Here is a 16,724-nt window from a genome sequence, read left to right on the forward strand (position 1 = left end):
ATAATCAAGCCATCAAAATCAATTTCGAGATTCACAAAATGTCATAAAATCATTCTTGATCAGATGGAAGCGGTGTTTGACTCAAGATAGGATAAGGTAATTTAACATTTCATTTAGAATCGAAAGAGAAGGATCAAATTCACCGAGGAACGGAGAGAGGATGAAAAACTTTATGAAAAATCCATTCAAACAAGTTTATTCTTAGGGACAATTTAACATACCTAATTCCCTTCTAATAAATTCAAATTGGTCTTCATTCAAAGCTTTTGTAAATATTTCTGGTAATTGATGCTTTGTGTCAATGAATTCTAGAACAACATTATTGTTAAGGACATGATCGTGTATGAAATGATGCCTAACGTCGATGTGCTTAGTTCTAGAGTGCTGAATTGGATTTTTGGTGAGGCATATAGCACTAGTATTATCACATTTTATGGGAACATTTTTGAAATGAATTCCATAGTCTTCTAATGTATTTTTCATCCAAACAACTTATGCACAGCATGCACTTGCAGCAATGTATTCGCCTTCCGCCATAGATAGTGCAACTGAATTTTGTTTCTTGGAAGTCCAAGAAACAAGTGCATGTCCTAAAAATTGGCATGTTCCGGATGTACTTTTTCTATCTATCCTGCATCCGCCAAAATCGGCATCTGCATAAGCTATTAAATCGAATTTTCAGATTTTGGATACCACAATCCTAAATTTGGAGTTCCATTAAGATACCTAAATATTCTTTTAACACTCTTAAGATGAGATAATTTAGGATTAGATTGAAACATAGTTCAAAGTCCTACACTAAACATAACATCCGGTCTAGTCGTGGTGAGGTAGAGTAGACTACCTATCATTCCCCTATATGTTTTTTGATCAAAATTTTCACTATTTTCATCCATATCTAATTTAGTCGAAGTACTCATAGGGGTGCTTATTGCTTTTGAATTATCCTTGTTAAATCATTTTAACAATTCTAATGTATATTTAGATTGGTCAAGAAATATGCCATCACTAAGTTGTTTAATTTGTAATCCTAAAAAGAAAGTTAATTCACTCATTAAACTCATTTCAAATTCATGACTCATACGTTTGGCAAATGATTCACATAGTGATTCATCCGAGGAGCCAAAAATAATATCGTCAACATAAATTTGCACAATAAGAAAATTATTTTTAAAATATTTAATAAACAATGTAGTATCAACCTTGCCTTTGGTAAAATTATTTAAAATAAGAAAGGAACTAAGTCTTTCATACCAAGCTCTAGGAGCTTGTTTCAAGCCATAGAGAGCCTTAGTCAATTTGAATATATGATTAGGAAGAAGAGAATTTTCAAATCCGGGAGGTTGTTCGACATATACTTCTTCGGAAATAAAACCATTCAAGAAAGCACTTTTGACATTCATTTGAAATAGTTTAAAATTATTACTACTAGCATAGGCAAGGAGCATCCTTATGGCTTCTAATCGAGCCACGGGAGTGAAGGTTTCTTCGTAATTGATATCTTCTTCTTCGTTGAAACCTTTGGCCACTAATCTAGCCTTGTTTCTAACCACGATACCATGTTTGTCTTGCTTGATTCTAAAGACCCATTTAGTACCAATGACTAGATGGTCACTAGGTCTAGGAACAAGCTTCCATACCTTATTCCTCTCAAATTGATTCAATTCCTCTTGCATTGCAATAACCCAAAAATCATCTTTTATGGCCTCATCAATGCATTTAGGTTCGATTTGAGAAAGGAAGACGACGTTAGCACAAAAATTCTTCAAAGAGGAATGAGTTTGAACCCCATTTGATGTATCTCCTATAATTAGCTCCTTTGGATGAGCATCTATATACTTCCATTCCTTGGGTAAGGAAATTTCGGAAGAAGGTGCATCCAAGTTGCTATTTTGAGGAGGGGGTTCATTTAAATTCAAATTATCAAAACCAAGATCATCATCAACATCATTTTTCTTTAAATTAGAAATTTCATTAAAAATACATGAATAGACTCTTCTATTACTAAGGTTCTTTTGTTAAAAACCCGAAAAGCCATAGAAACGGAAGAGTAACCAAGAAAGATGCCTTCATCGGATTTAGCATCAAATTTTCCTAAGGCAACCCTTTCATTCAAAATAAAGCATTTACAACTGAAAACTTTAAAATAGGAAATATTTGGTTTTTTGTTATTCCATAATTCATAGGGAGTTTTTGATAGGGATGGTCTTATTAGGACCCTATTCATGATGTAGCAAGCTGTATTTACGGCTTCGGCCCAAAAATACTTGGGTAGGCTATGTTCATTTAACATCGTTCTTGCCATTTCTTGTAGGTTTCTATTTTTTCTTTCAACTATTCCATTTTGTCGGGGATTCCTCGGAGTGGAGAAGTTGTGATTGTATCCATTAACTTCACAAAAATTTTGAAAGTCACAGTTTTGAAATTCGCCACCGTGATCACTCCGAATTGATGAAATCATGAAACCTTTTTCGTTTTGAGTGAGTTTACAAAATTTAGAGAAACACTTGAAACAATCACTTTTGTGAGCTAAGAAATTGGTCCAAGTGTATCTAGTATAGTCATCCACAATTACAAACGCATATTTGCTTCCTCCTAGACTTGTCATGTCAATTGGTCCAAATAAGTCCAAATGAATCAATTGCATTGGTCTAGTGGTGCTAATTTGAGTTTTTAGTTTGAAACTAGTATTTATTTGTTTACCTAGTTGACATGCATTGCATACTTTGTCCTTAATAAACTTTATATTTGGAATTCCTCGCACTAATTCTCTAGATGAGATCTTAGATATTAGTTTTATGCTTGCATGGCCTAGTCTCCTATGCCAAAGCCAAGCATCATCATTTAAAGCGGAGAAGCACATTTCATTACTTAGTTCATCAAGGTTGATGGTGTAGACATTATTTTGTTTTAATACAATCATAGTTATGTTATGGTTTGGTTTTTCAATAATACACACATTTGATTCAAATCTAACGATGTAACCTCTATCGCATAATTGACTAACACTCAAGAGATTATGTTTCAATCCATCAACTAGTAAGACATCATCAATAGAAAATTTTAAATTGTTACCTATGGTTCCCTTGCCAATGATTTTGCCTTGGTTGTTGTCTCCGAAGGTGACGTACCCTTCTTCTTTGCTAGTGAGCATAGAGAAATGAGATGGATCTCTAGACATATGTCTTGAGCATCCACTATCTAGATACCATCTCTTGCTCCTAGCTTGTGATGGTGTATGTTTATACAAGAAGGGATTATTTTTAGGTACCCATTTTCTTTTGGGTGCCTTAAAAACTGATTTAACTTGTTCATCATAATGCATAGAATTGATCATGGTTCCTTTAGGAACCCAAATTAGTTTGTCGGACTAATTTTCTTGAATGGACATTTATAAGTTTTTTGTCCATATTTGTAACACAAGTTACTATTGCTTTGGTGCTGAACATGTAAGACGGGGCCTTTAATGAAGGTGGTTGGATTTTGGTGAGGACTTCTCACAAATCTGATTCCACTTCTTTTAGGAACGTGACCCTTATTTGTAAGGATATGTTCAAAGATTTGCTACCAACCTCGAATTTCTTCAAGGTGTCCTTAAGTAGCAAGTTCTCCTTTTGGAGAGATTCTAGATCATGGCATTTTATACATGGAGTTAAACTATCATGATATTCTATTTTTAATTTATCGATATCACAAGTGAGACTATCATGCTCCTTTTTTAGCAATTTGTATTTTCTACTAATTGTCTTACATTCATCAAATAACTCGTGGAAAGCATTTAATAATTCATGATAAGGTAAATCTGCACCAATTAAATCCGTTACCTCTTCTCTAATGGCCATTAGGGTGTAATGAGCAGCTTGCTCGGTGTTGAATTCCTCTTCTTCGGATGCGCTTGAATCATCCCACGTTGCCTTGAACGCCTTCTTCTTTGATGTTCTCCTTTTGGATTGAGGACAATCGTTCTTGAGTGTCCAGGTTTTTTGTACTCATAGCAAATTACTTGGTCCTTCTTGTGTTCGAATTTATTTTTTTATTATTTTTAAATTTGTTGTTTCTTAAATATTTTTTAAATTTTTGAGTCAAAAGTGCAATGTCACTGTCACTGTCCTCATCACTTGATGTTCCTTTTAAGTGGTCTTCTTGTGATGTGAGTGCCATATCCTTCCTGTTCTTTGGAAGGGGGTTCTCGAGCTCGTCATGAGCTTGACATGTCATTTCGTAGGTCATTAGAGACCCAATGAGTTTTTCAAGAGGGAATGTTTTAAGTTCTTTGGCCTCTTGAATGACCATAACTTTTGGATCCCAACTTTTAGGGAGGGATCTTAAGATTTTAGTTACTAGTTCAAAGTTAGTAAAATCTTTACCAAGAGCTTTGAGTCCATTGATGACATCCGTGAACCGGGTGTACATGTCTCCGATGGATTCACTTGGTTTCATTCGGAAAAGTTCGTAAGAGTGCACAAGGATGTTGATTTTGTACTCTTTCACTCGGCAAGTGCCTTCATGAGTGACTTCAAGAGTTCTCCAAATATCAAAAGCCGAATCACAAATTGAAACATGATTAAATACATTTTTGTCTAGTGCACAAAACAAGGCATTCATAGCCTTTGTGTTTAAAGCAAAAACCTTCTTCTCCGATTCATTCCATTCGCTCATCGGAAGAGAAGATTTTTGAAATCCATTTTCAACAATAGCCCAAAGCTCGAAATCCATGGAAATGAGGAAGATCCTCACACGAGTCTTCCAATAAGTATAATCCGACCCATTAAACAAGGGTGGACGTGTGATAGAATGACCCTCATGTATGCCGGAGTAAGCCATCTCTCTTGGGTATCAAACAAAATATGAGAGTGAGCCTAGCTCTGATACCAATTGTTAGGATCGGAGTGGCACTAAGAGGGGGGGGTGAATTAGTGCAGTGGATTAAAACGTCGGTTTTGACAAATCTTTCACACGATAAAAATCGAACTCGGAAGTGCTTAACTTGAAGGTGTATTCGCAAAGTTGTGCAGCAAAGGTAATGAGGAAATAAAGCAAGTAAGAAGGTTTGCAGTAATGTAAATAGCAGTAATGAAATGCAAACCAGAGATTACGCTGATTTTAAAGTGGTTCGGTCAAATGACCTACATCCACTTGCGAGGCCCCTCTTCGATGAGGCTCCCACCTTCCACTAACAAATCTCTTGAAGGGGAAGGGTAAATATCCCTCTTACAACTTTTTACAAGTGGTTCACTCTCTTATAGATTTTCAGCAAGAAAGAAGGTGGTGAACACTATTGAATCTCGGATTTTGATGATGAAGTCAATTGTCATTTGTTATCTAATCTATGTGTTGAGATAAGTGTGCAGGATTAACTACGATGAGAGTAAGACAAGCAGCAGGTGTTGCGCCGGAGTCAAGATCATGATCACGTTGGGAGTTCGAGAGTTCGACGGAAGTTCGGACGGTCGTCGGAGGTTCAGCGAGAACAGATCCGAGAAGTCCAGAAGCTTGCCAAGCGAAGCTCGTCGGAACTCGCCAAGTGGATCGTCGCAAAGTCCAGGAGTATGCTGGATGTCCGCAGAAGGATCACCGAGGGTTTATCGGATGATCGACGGAAGTTGGCCGGAAACTCGCCGGAAGAAGCGATTGACGCATCGGAGCAAAGCTGCAGAAGTTGTCTTAGAGTTAATCGTAGTTAGCATGATGATTAAGCATGAAAATGGGAGGTGAACCCATTAGCTTAATCTTGGGGCAATTGGGCCCCTGAAAAGATTCAAATTGGGCCGAATGGAGTGAACCATTCGGACCCTGATTGCACCAGGCGGTGCAACCGCCCCAGCCAGGAGGTGCAACCGCCTGGGCTGTAAGGTTGGGAGGTGCAACCGCCCCAGCCAGGAGGTGCAACCGCCAGGGCTGCGAGGCTGGGAGGTGCAACCGCCCCAGCCAAGAGGTGCTACCGCCCAGAGCTCAGTCTTCGAGCTAGACTGGGCGGTGCAACCTCCTCTGTCAAGAGGTAGCACCGCCAGAGCTCAAGTTTCGAGCTCTGCCAGGCGATGCAACCACCGAGCTCAGTCTTCGAGCTCTGGCAGAGAGGTGCATCAGCTTGAGCTCAGTCTCGAGCTCTGCCAGGTGATGCAATCACCAAGCTCAGTCTTCGAGCTCTGGCAGAGAGGTGCATCAGCCTGAGCTCAGTTTCGAGCTCTGCCAGGTGATGCAACCACCGAGCTCAGTTTCGAGCTCTGCCAGGTGATGCAACCACCGAGCTCAGTCTTCGAGCTCTGCCAGGTGATGCAACCATCGAGCTCAGTCTTCGAGCTCTGGCAGAGAGGAGCAATCGCCTGAGCTCAGTCTTCGAGCTCTGCCAGGCGGTGGCACCTCTCCAGTCAAGAGGTGCAACCGCCTGATCCCAGAATTCTGGGATTTGATCGATTTGATCGTTTTGAGCTCGAATTTTGAATTGGGTTGGGGCCTATAAATACCCCACCCATTCAGCACTGAAAAGATACAGACCTACACCGAAATCTTGATCTTTTCTGTGATTCTAAGAAGCTCAAAAGTGTTGTAAAGCCTTTAAGTCTCCTCCTTCTGTTCTTCAAGTTTTCAATTGTAAAGTGAGGAGAGAAAGGTCTGTAAAGGTTGTCTCCTAAGCCTGTCAAAAGGAGAGAAACTGTAAAAGGGCAGTTAGCCTTCGCCCATTGAAGGAAGGCACCTAGTTGACGTCGGCAACCTCGTCGGTGGAGGAAGCCAAAAGTGGAGTAGGTCAAGGCTGACCGAACCACTCTAAATCTCTGGTTTGCGTTTATTTTCGAGCACTTTATCATTACTGCAAACCTCCTTCATCACTACTGCTCTCTGCGCTTTCACGAACAAGTTCTAAGTGCTGTTCTTCCGAATCTGCATTCAGACGTAAATTCATATTTTCATACATTACAATTTACGTTTACGTTTGATTCTGCAGAACTGTCTTCCGTGCTTTTACGAACGAGCTTCTTTGCAGTTTACACTTACATTTTGATCCTATTGATAACTGCAAACTATCCTCTACAATTTTACGAATGAGTTTCAACATTTAGACGTAAAACTGCATTCAGACGTAAATCGGCTTTCCTCGCTCAATCATCAGATTTCAGTTCACGTTTACGTCTGCATACTGCCTTCTGCGAGTATACAAACAAGTTTCAAAGTTTAGACGTAAATCTGCGTCTAGACGTAAAACTGCGTTTAGACGTAAATCTGCGTTTAGACGTAAATCTGAGTTTAAGACGTAAATATGAGTTTAGACGTAAATCTGCGTTTAGACGTAAAACTGCGTTTAGACGTAAATCTGCGTTTAGACGTAAATCTGCGTTTAGACGTAAATCTGCGTTTAGACGTAAAACTGCGTTTAGACGTAAATCTGAGTTTAAACGTAAACTGCGCTTAGACGCAAAACTGCGCTTAGACGCAATCTGCGCTTAGACGCAAACTGCACTTAGATACAAACTGAGAATTTGCTTTTGCATCATAATAGTTTTTGAACGAACGCAGCTTTTGGTTTTTAATCGCTGTAAGATTTCCGCTGCTCTAATTCACCCCCCCCCTCTTAGTGCTCTCGATCCTAACAATTGGTATCAGAGCGAGGTTAACTCTCTAAAGGATTAAAACCCAAGAGAGATGGCATACGCCGGAAACCAAGAGGGGCATTCGATTACACGTCCACCCATGTTCAGTGGAACGGACTACACTTATTGGAAGACCCGAATGAGGATCTTTCTTATTTCTATGGATTTTGAACTGTGGAACCTTGTTGAAAATGGATTTTCAAAGTCTTCTCTTCCAATGATCGATTGGAATGAGTTGGAAAAGAAGGCTTTCGCTCTTAATGCAAAGGCTATGAATGCCTTATTTTGCGCACTTGATAAAAATGAGTTTAATCGTGTTTCAACTTGCGAAACTGCTTTTGATATTTGGCACACACTTGAAGTGACCCACGAGGGCACAAGTAGAGTGAAAGAGTCAAAAATCAATCTGTTGCTGCATTCTTTTGAACTTTTCCGAATGAAACCGAGTGAAACCATTGGCGACATGTTTACCCGTTTCACGGATGTCGTCAACGGTCTAAAAGGACTCAGAAAAAGTTTTTCGGATTTTGAACTCGTAAATAAAATACTAAGATCCCTTCCTAAAAGTTGGGATCCTAAAGTCACTGCCATTCAAGAGGCAAAGGATCTGCGCAACTTCCCTCTTGAAGAACTAATCGGGTCATTAATGACCTATGAAATGACTTGTAAAGCTCATGAAGAGCAAGAAGACATCCTTCCAAAGAACAGGAAGGATATGGCACTTAAAACTTCTGAATGCCACTTGAGAGAAAACTCAAGTGATGAGGATTGTGACGATGACTTGGCACTTTTGACAAGAAAGTTTAAGAAATTCTTCAAAAGAAACAAGTTTAAAAACGATGTGAAAAATAAACTTGAACCCAAGAAGGACCAAGTGATCTGCTACGAATGTAAAAAGCCGGGACACTACAAGAGTGATTGTCCCCAAGTCAAGAAAAGAACAACAAAGAAGAAGGCGCTCCAAGCAACATGGGATGATTCGAGCGCATCTGAGGAAGAGGAGTCCAACACCGAGCAAGTTGCTCATTACGCCTTTATGGCCATCGAAGAGGAGGTAACGGATTTATTAGATGCTGATTTATCTTTCGATGAATTATTAAATGTCTTCCATGATTTATTTGATGAATGCAAAGTTATAAATAGAAAATACAAGTTGCTAAAAAAGGTACATGATAATCTTACTTGTGAGTTTGATAAGTTAAAAGTCGAACATCATGATAGTTTAAACTCATGTATCAAATGTCATGATTTAGAAACTATACAAAAAGAAAACTTGCTACTTAAGGACACCTTGAAGAAATTCGAGGTTGGTAGCAAGTCATTAAACATGATCCTTACAAACAAGGGTCATGCTCCCAAAAGAAGTGGGATTGGATTTGTGAGGAATCCTCACCGAAATCCAACTACCTTTGTAAAAGGCCCCATCTTACATGTTCAACACCAAACCAAGTGCAACTTTTGTTGCAAATCTGGACACAAGACACATTGTTGTCCATTCAAGAAAATAAGTCTAAACAAATTAATTTGGGTTCCTAAAGGAACCATGATAAACTCTATGCAACATGATAGAAAATGTAGATCTATTTATGAGGCACCCAAAAGCAAATGGGTTCCTAAAGATCATCCCTTCCTATAAAAACATTAAAAGTCTAGGCCGGAGCAAGAAATAATATTCTGCTCCTTGACTCTCAATGGTCATAAACCAAGAATCAAAAAGGAACTCGCAACGCTTAAGTAACAAGTGGAAGTTGTGAAATCACAAATACGATACAAACCTTATTAGAAACATATGATATCCAAATTCACATACCCCCCTGATCTTCAAAACCCGTTCATCTATGAATTAATTCTTGTAGAAACTAAATATGTCATGATCTTAAAAGGGATACCAAACAAACATACGTATGCACGTTAAAAGATCTATCTTGATCGTACAAAGAGCTTCTTCCTTAAATAAAAACTCATACGAAATCATGTAACAAACATTAATTGCTCTGAAACTCTCCTCAAGGCAAAGGCTCCCTAATAAAATCATCTTAGGTGCTCACCTGCTGCAGGCGGTGGCACCTCTCCAGCTGGCGGTGGCACCTCCAGCTATCACGGGTTGCCAGAGGTTGCACCGCTCCAGCCAGAGGTGCAACCGCCAGCAGCTCTGCCCTTTAAAACCACACTAGGGCCGGCTAAGGAACCGACCCCAACTCACCCCCATTTCCTCCTCTACTCTTCCAAGTCTCCTCCATTCCCATTTCACTCCTCTAAGCCTTCCAAATACCTCCCATTTCGGAGCAAAACATCAAGAATCCTTCCTTCTCTTGAAGATTTCACAAAGGTACTCTCTAAGAAGCTCTTAAATTCTGTTTTGTTCTTCATTTACTTTAGCTCATCATCATCCCTCTAAACAGCAGTAGTAATGGGATCTAGAAGATCCTCAAGGGACAAGGGAAAGAGGAGAGTAGTAGAAGAGTTTGATCTCACTCTTTTTGATTCCAAAAACCATGTTGAAAAATTTCTCTCCTTCGAACTAAGAAGCATCAATAAGGGAAAATACGTAGATCTGAATGAACTAAGAGATGTAGAGACTATCCATTGGTTTGCAAACCTAAATCTACTTCCCATTTTGCAGATCAACGAACCCATTTATCCTAGACTAGTTAGACTGTTTTACAACAACATGCAAATAGATGATGAAGAAAGGATATCAACCTATCTCTTAGGACAACACATCTCAATCACTGATAGATTCATTTGTGATATGATAGGTATTCCCATGAAAAGCATAGGACTTTACTTTAAAGGATCATGGGATGAAAAAACTATTGAAACATCCTACGTTGAAGCCTTAGGAACAATCCTTGCCAATCCTAACATAGAATCTATTCCTAAAAGTTGTGAACATCTATTGCCCTTTAACACTAAGATACTTCATCATATCATGACTAGTATAATTCTTCCTAAACAATACCATCATGATGAAGTGAGTCAATTGGAATTAGGAATTATGTACCTAATCATGAAAGGACGTGACATTTGTCTTGGCTATCTGATCCAACAAAACATGTTAGAATTATCTACGAAAGATATGATGCTCCCATATGGTGGAATAATTACTAGAATAATGAAAGCTTACGACATTCAAATACCACTAGAAGAAGAAGTAATGAAAGCAGATAGATTCAGCATAATAAACAAAAATCTACTTCACCGACTAAGATGTCACTATAGAAACGGTAACTGGGTTAGAATGCCTAGAAGAACTGATCCCCCTCAGCCTGAACCTGAACCTGAACCAGAGCCGGAAACCCCAGTCTTTAGGAGTACCCAATCTCCTCCGATCTGTCCCTTTGAGGAAACACATCCGGTTGAGCAAACTCACACATCATCCATCGAAGATATCGGGATTCGGATGGACCGATTTGAACAAAGACAAGAACGGCTTGAACTTCGACAAGATCAAATCCTAACCGAGCTGCAGCAAATCCATCGACAATTTGACTCTTTACTTAGGCACTTTAATTTTCCACCTCATGAATAAGCTTGTATGAACATCTGCTGTTTTTGATATGACATGTTGTAAACTCCTTATGTTATTCATGAAGGACTTTGTCTTTATGGTTACCTGATATGCTGTACATATGTTACCCTGATATGGTTATCTTTGTTTGTGTAAGCATATTTGCAAACATCTCTTGTTGTTTATCTCGGTTTTTGCACTGAAACTAAAAAGGTTTAAAAGCCTATGCCTTGAAAAATATGAAGCAACATACCAATGTAAGTTGATAAGTCAGCAGTATGACATTGATATGGTTGCTATTGCTAATATGATTGCTATCATGCCATGTATCAAGATATCAAACAAAAATTTGCATCGTACGAGCTGATATCTTACCATGTGATGCAATGCTACACTTGCTGAAATAAAAATCTTGCTATACAATATGATAGAATGCTGCACTTGAAATAATTGTGTTACTACATCAAAAGCTTAACACTCAAGAATCAAACACATTGATATTAGACATCACTTTATACAAGATCATGTCTCTAATCATGATGTAACCATAGAGTTTATTGATACCAAACATCAACTGGCTGATATCTTCACAAAACCCCTATGTGAAGAACAATTTGATTACATAAGAAGAGAATTAGGAATGTTTATTTGTCCAAATACTTAAACTAGTTAAAATTATTTTTCGGATGTTATTACTATTACATGCCTTGACAACGCTTGATCAAATAACATGTTGCAAATTATGTGACAAATATTTTTAATCAAATGCATGTAAGAAGTTCATTTTTCGGTTTGTATGCTAAAAATGGGATGTTCCTGTACACTCTTATGAAAACTCTTTGAAAAATGACTTTCCTCCATCAAGCAAAAACAATAAAGAGATATATGACTTCCTTTATATGCTTGATAATGCTATCATGCTTTTTGTTGATGACAAAGGGGGAGAAATATATGAATTGATAAACACTATGTCATAGCTGAACTGCCATAATCATATCTATGTCATAGTTGCAAATACTTGAGTGATGCTATAAACAATGTTATGCCATCCTTGCATCACCAAGAGATATGTGAACATGTGCTATAGTTTGCATCATGTCTTGATATTGTGAAGAAAATGCAAACTTGCTAGAAAATCTCAAATGTGAGCATCATGTAAAAAGTCCTTCGTAGCTTTATATTATTACATGATGAATAGTTACAAACACTATCATACAAACTTGATGATGTATGTCATGCCTTGACATCATTCTTGAAGAGATACATCATGATGGGCATCATGATGAGAGCATTGATAAGTTTAACTGATCTAACTTATCAATACGTCACTTGAATTCTTAGGTCTTGAATTCAAGGTTGACTTATCTCAACTATGGCATATAGATAGGGGGAGTTAAGGACAACTCCTTTATCAATTGATTGTCATCATCAAAAAGGGGGAGATTGTTGAATCTCGGATTTTGATGATGAAGTCAATTGTCATTTGTTATCTAATCTATGTGTTGAGATAAGTGTGCAGGATTAACTACGATGTGAGTAAGACAAGCAGCAGGTGTTGCGCCGGAGTCAAGATCATGATCACGTTGGGAGTTCGAGAGTTCGACGGAAGTTCGGACGGTCGTCGGAGGTTCAGCGAGAACAGATCCGAGAAGTCCAGAAGCTTGCCAAGCGAAGCTCGTCGGAACTCGCCAAGTGGATCATCGCAAAGTCCAGGAGTATGCCGGATGTCCGCAGAAGGATCACCGAGGGTTTATCGGATGATCGACGGAAGTTGGCCGGAAACTCGCCGGAAGAAGCGATTGACGCATCGGAGCAAAGCTGCAGAAGTTGTCTTAGAGTTAATCGTAGTTAGCATGATGATTAAGCATGAAAATGGGAGGTGAACCCATTAGCTTAATCTTGGGGCAATTGGGCCCCTGAAAAGATTCAAATTGGGCCGAATGGAGTGAACCATTCGGACCCTGATTGCACCAGGCGGTGCAACCGCCCCAGCCAGGAGGTGCAACCGCCTGGGCTGTAAGGTTGGGAGGTGCAACCGCCCCAGCCAGGAGGTGCAACCGCCAGGGCTGCGAGGCTGGGAGGTGCAACCGCCCCAGCCAAGAGGTGCTACCGCCCAGAGCTCAGTCTTCGAGCTAGACTGGGCGGTGCAACCTCCTCTGTCAAGAGGTAGCACCGCCAGAGCTCAAGTTTCGAGCTCTGCCAGGCGATGCAACCACCGAGCTCAGTCTTCGAGCTCTGGCAGAGAGGTGCATCAGCCTGAGCTCAGTCTCGAGCTCTGCCAGGTGATGCAATCACCAAGCTCAGTCTTCGAGCTCTGGCAGAGAGGTGCATCAGCCTGAGCTCAGTTTCGAGCTCTGCCAGGTGATGCAACCACCGAGCTCAGTTTCGAGCTCTGCCAGGTGATGCAACCACCGAGCTCAGTCTTCGAGCTCTGCCAGGTGATGCAACCATCGAGCTCAGTCTTCGAGCTCTGGCAGAGAGGAGCAATCGCCTGAGCTCAGTCTTCGAGCTCTGCCAGGCGGTGGCACCTCTCCAGTCAAGAGGTGCAACCGCCTGATCCCAGAATTCTGGGATTTGATCGATTTGATCGTTTTGAGCTCGAATTTTGAATTGGGTTGGGGCCTATAAATACCGCACCCATTCAGCACTGAAAAGATACAGACCTACACCGAAATCTTGATCTTTTCTGTGATTCTAAGAAGCTCAAAAGTGTTGTAAAGCCTTTAAGTCTCCTCCTTCTGTTCTTCAAGTTTTCAATTGTAAAGTGAGGAGAGAAAGGTCTGTAAAGGTTGTCTCCTAAGCCTGTCAAAAGGAGAGAAACTGTAAAAGGGCAGTTAGCCTTCGCCCATTGAAGGAAGGCACCTAGTTGACGTCGGCAACCTCGTCGGTGGAGGAAGCCAAAAGTGGAGTAGGTCAAGGCTGACCGAACCACTCTAAATCTCTGGTTTGCGTTTATTTTTGAGCACTTTATCATTACTGCAAACCTCCTTCATCACTACTGCTCTCTGCGCTTTCACGAACAAGTTCTAAGTGCTGTTCTTCCGAATCTGCATTCAGACGTAAATTCGTATTTTCATACATTACAGTTTACGTTTACGTTTGATTCTGCAGAACTGTCTTCCGTGCTTTTACGAACGAGCTTCTTTGCAGTTTACACTTACATTTTGATCCTATTGATAACTGCAAACTGTCCTCTACAATTTTACGAACGAGTTTCAACATTTAGACGTAAAACTGCATTCAGACGTAAATCGGCTTTCCTCGCTCAATCATCAGATTTCAGTTCACGTTTACGTCTGCATACTGCCTTCTGCGAGTATACAAACAAGTTTCAAAGTTTAGACGTAAATCTGCGTCTATACGTAAAACTGCGTTTAGACGTAAATCTGCGTTTAGACGTAAATCTGAGTTTAAGACGTAAATCTGAGTTTAGACGTAAATCTGCGTTTAGACGTAAAACTGCGTTTAGACGTAAATCTGCGTTTAGACGTAAATCTGCGTTTAGACGTAAATCTGCGTTTAGACGTAAAACTGCGTTTAGACGTAAATCTGAGTTTAAACGTAAACTGCGCTTAGACGCAAAACTGCGCTTAGACGCAATCTGCGCTTAGACGCAAACTGCACTTAGTTACAAACTGAGAATTTGCTTTTGCATCATAATAGTTTTTGAACGAACGCAGCTTTTGGTTTTTAATCGCTGTAAGATTTCCGCTGCACTAATTCACCCCCCCCCTCTTAGTGCTCTCGATCCTAACAAACACTAGCAAATTGAAAACAAGACAAGCTAAGACTTTTCTAAGACGTTTCTCTCAATCAATTGCTTCTCAAAAAGTTGTAATCTCAGCTGAGATTTGAGGGGTATTTATAGGCCTCAAGAGGATTAAAATTTGGGCTCCAAAATTTGAAATCTCTTTGGTTTCCGATGCTGGTGGTGCCACCGCCTATCAGTGTTTGACACTGATAGTGGACTGGCGGTGCCACCACCCAGCCAAGCGGTGCCACCGCCCAGTCTAGCGGTGCCACCGCCATACTCTCCGGTTCATTGGTTGGGCTTTAAATTTAGCCCAAACCAAGTCTAATTTTGGGCCAAGTTGGCCCCTAACCAGGATATAGGATTATCTCTTAATTCTAATCCTAATTAAATGTGAACTACATAACAAAAAAACATCCTAAGCAAGTTTTCAACCGCGAACGTCGAGTCTTGTTCCGGCGAGCTTTCTGACGAACTTCTTCCGACGGACTCCCAGCAAGCTCCCGATCATATAATGACTTTAACGAGTAGTCGAGCCTTCTCGGTGATCTTCGTGAGCCTTCTCGGTGATCTTCTCGATGATCTCTTCAGCGAACTTCCAAAAATTCCGACAGGTTCCCGATTTCTTCTCAGTTGGTTCCAGCAGCATCTCCGACAATTCTTCGGTCTCTTAAACGTCCATCGTACTTGACTCCGATATTCTTGCTTTGTGTTTTTTGGTTATCGTAGTTAATCCTGCACACTTAACTCAATAATATGGATTAGATCAATTAACCCATCAATTGATTTTATCATCAAAATCCGAGATTCTTAGCAGAGAACACAACCTTTGAGAAATTAGAGATTGAGATAAAGCCTTAGCAAAGTCTTTAGCAAGTCTTGTTTTCAATAGTTTAAGTGTTCACCTCCCTTATTCTCTTTGAAAATCTATTAGAGTATGAACCACTTGTAAAAGGTTGTAAGAGGGGCATTTGTCCTTCACTTTCAAAGTGATTTGCTAGTTGAAGTTGGGAGCCTCATCGAAGAAGGCTTCGCAAGTGGATGTAGGTCATTTGATCGAACCACTATAAAATTATCGTGTTCTCTGGTTTGCATTTACTTATTGCTATTTACCTTACTGCAAACCTTCATACATGCTTTACTTCTTCATTACTTTTGCTGCACACCTTTACGAACACACTTTTAAGTTAAGCACTTCTGAGTTCGGTTTTTATCGTACGAAAGATTTTTCAAAACCGATGTTTTAATCCGCTGCACTAATTCACCCCCCCCTCTGTTAGATCCCTTGCAGATTCTAAACTTGGGGTTAATCTCTTTAGGGGATCGGCCTCCTTGGAACTCTATAGGGGTTCCTCCCTTGGAGTTGCTGCTCAAAGGCTGTAGAAAAGATTCATCTATTGCTTATCAAAAGAGGAGGAATACATGACTATATATAGGGCTTCTAAACTCTAACTCCTAATAGGACTCCTACTTAAAACTCTTACTTCTAACAAACTCCTAATATGACTCCTACTCAAGACTCCTATTCCCTTACAACTCCTAATTCTTCTCTAAGAAAAAACCTCTTACATGAATGTCCCTCTCAATTAGGACTCTCCTAGCTAGAGTCCTAACAGAATGTCCCTCTCAATTAGGACTCTCCTAGCTAGAGTCCTAATAGAATGTCCCTCTCAATTAGGACTCTCCTAGCTAGAGTCCTAACAGACCCGCCCTCTTCAAATCAGCCTTGTCCTCAAGGCTGAGATTCCATGAACTCAGGGAACCGGGTCTTCAGCTCCTCATATGGTTCCCATGTGGCGTCTTCAAGTGGTAGATTATTCCAATGCACTAGTACTTCAGTAGAGAGATGTCGGCGACGCATCACAATCCTACGATC

Source organism: Musa acuminata, chromosome BXJ1-5, assembly GCF_036884655.1.
Source record: "Musa acuminata AAA Group cultivar baxijiao chromosome BXJ1-5, Cavendish_Baxijiao_AAA, whole genome shotgun sequence".
Taxonomy (NCBI): Eukaryota; Viridiplantae; Streptophyta; class Magnoliopsida; order Zingiberales; family Musaceae; genus Musa; species Musa acuminata.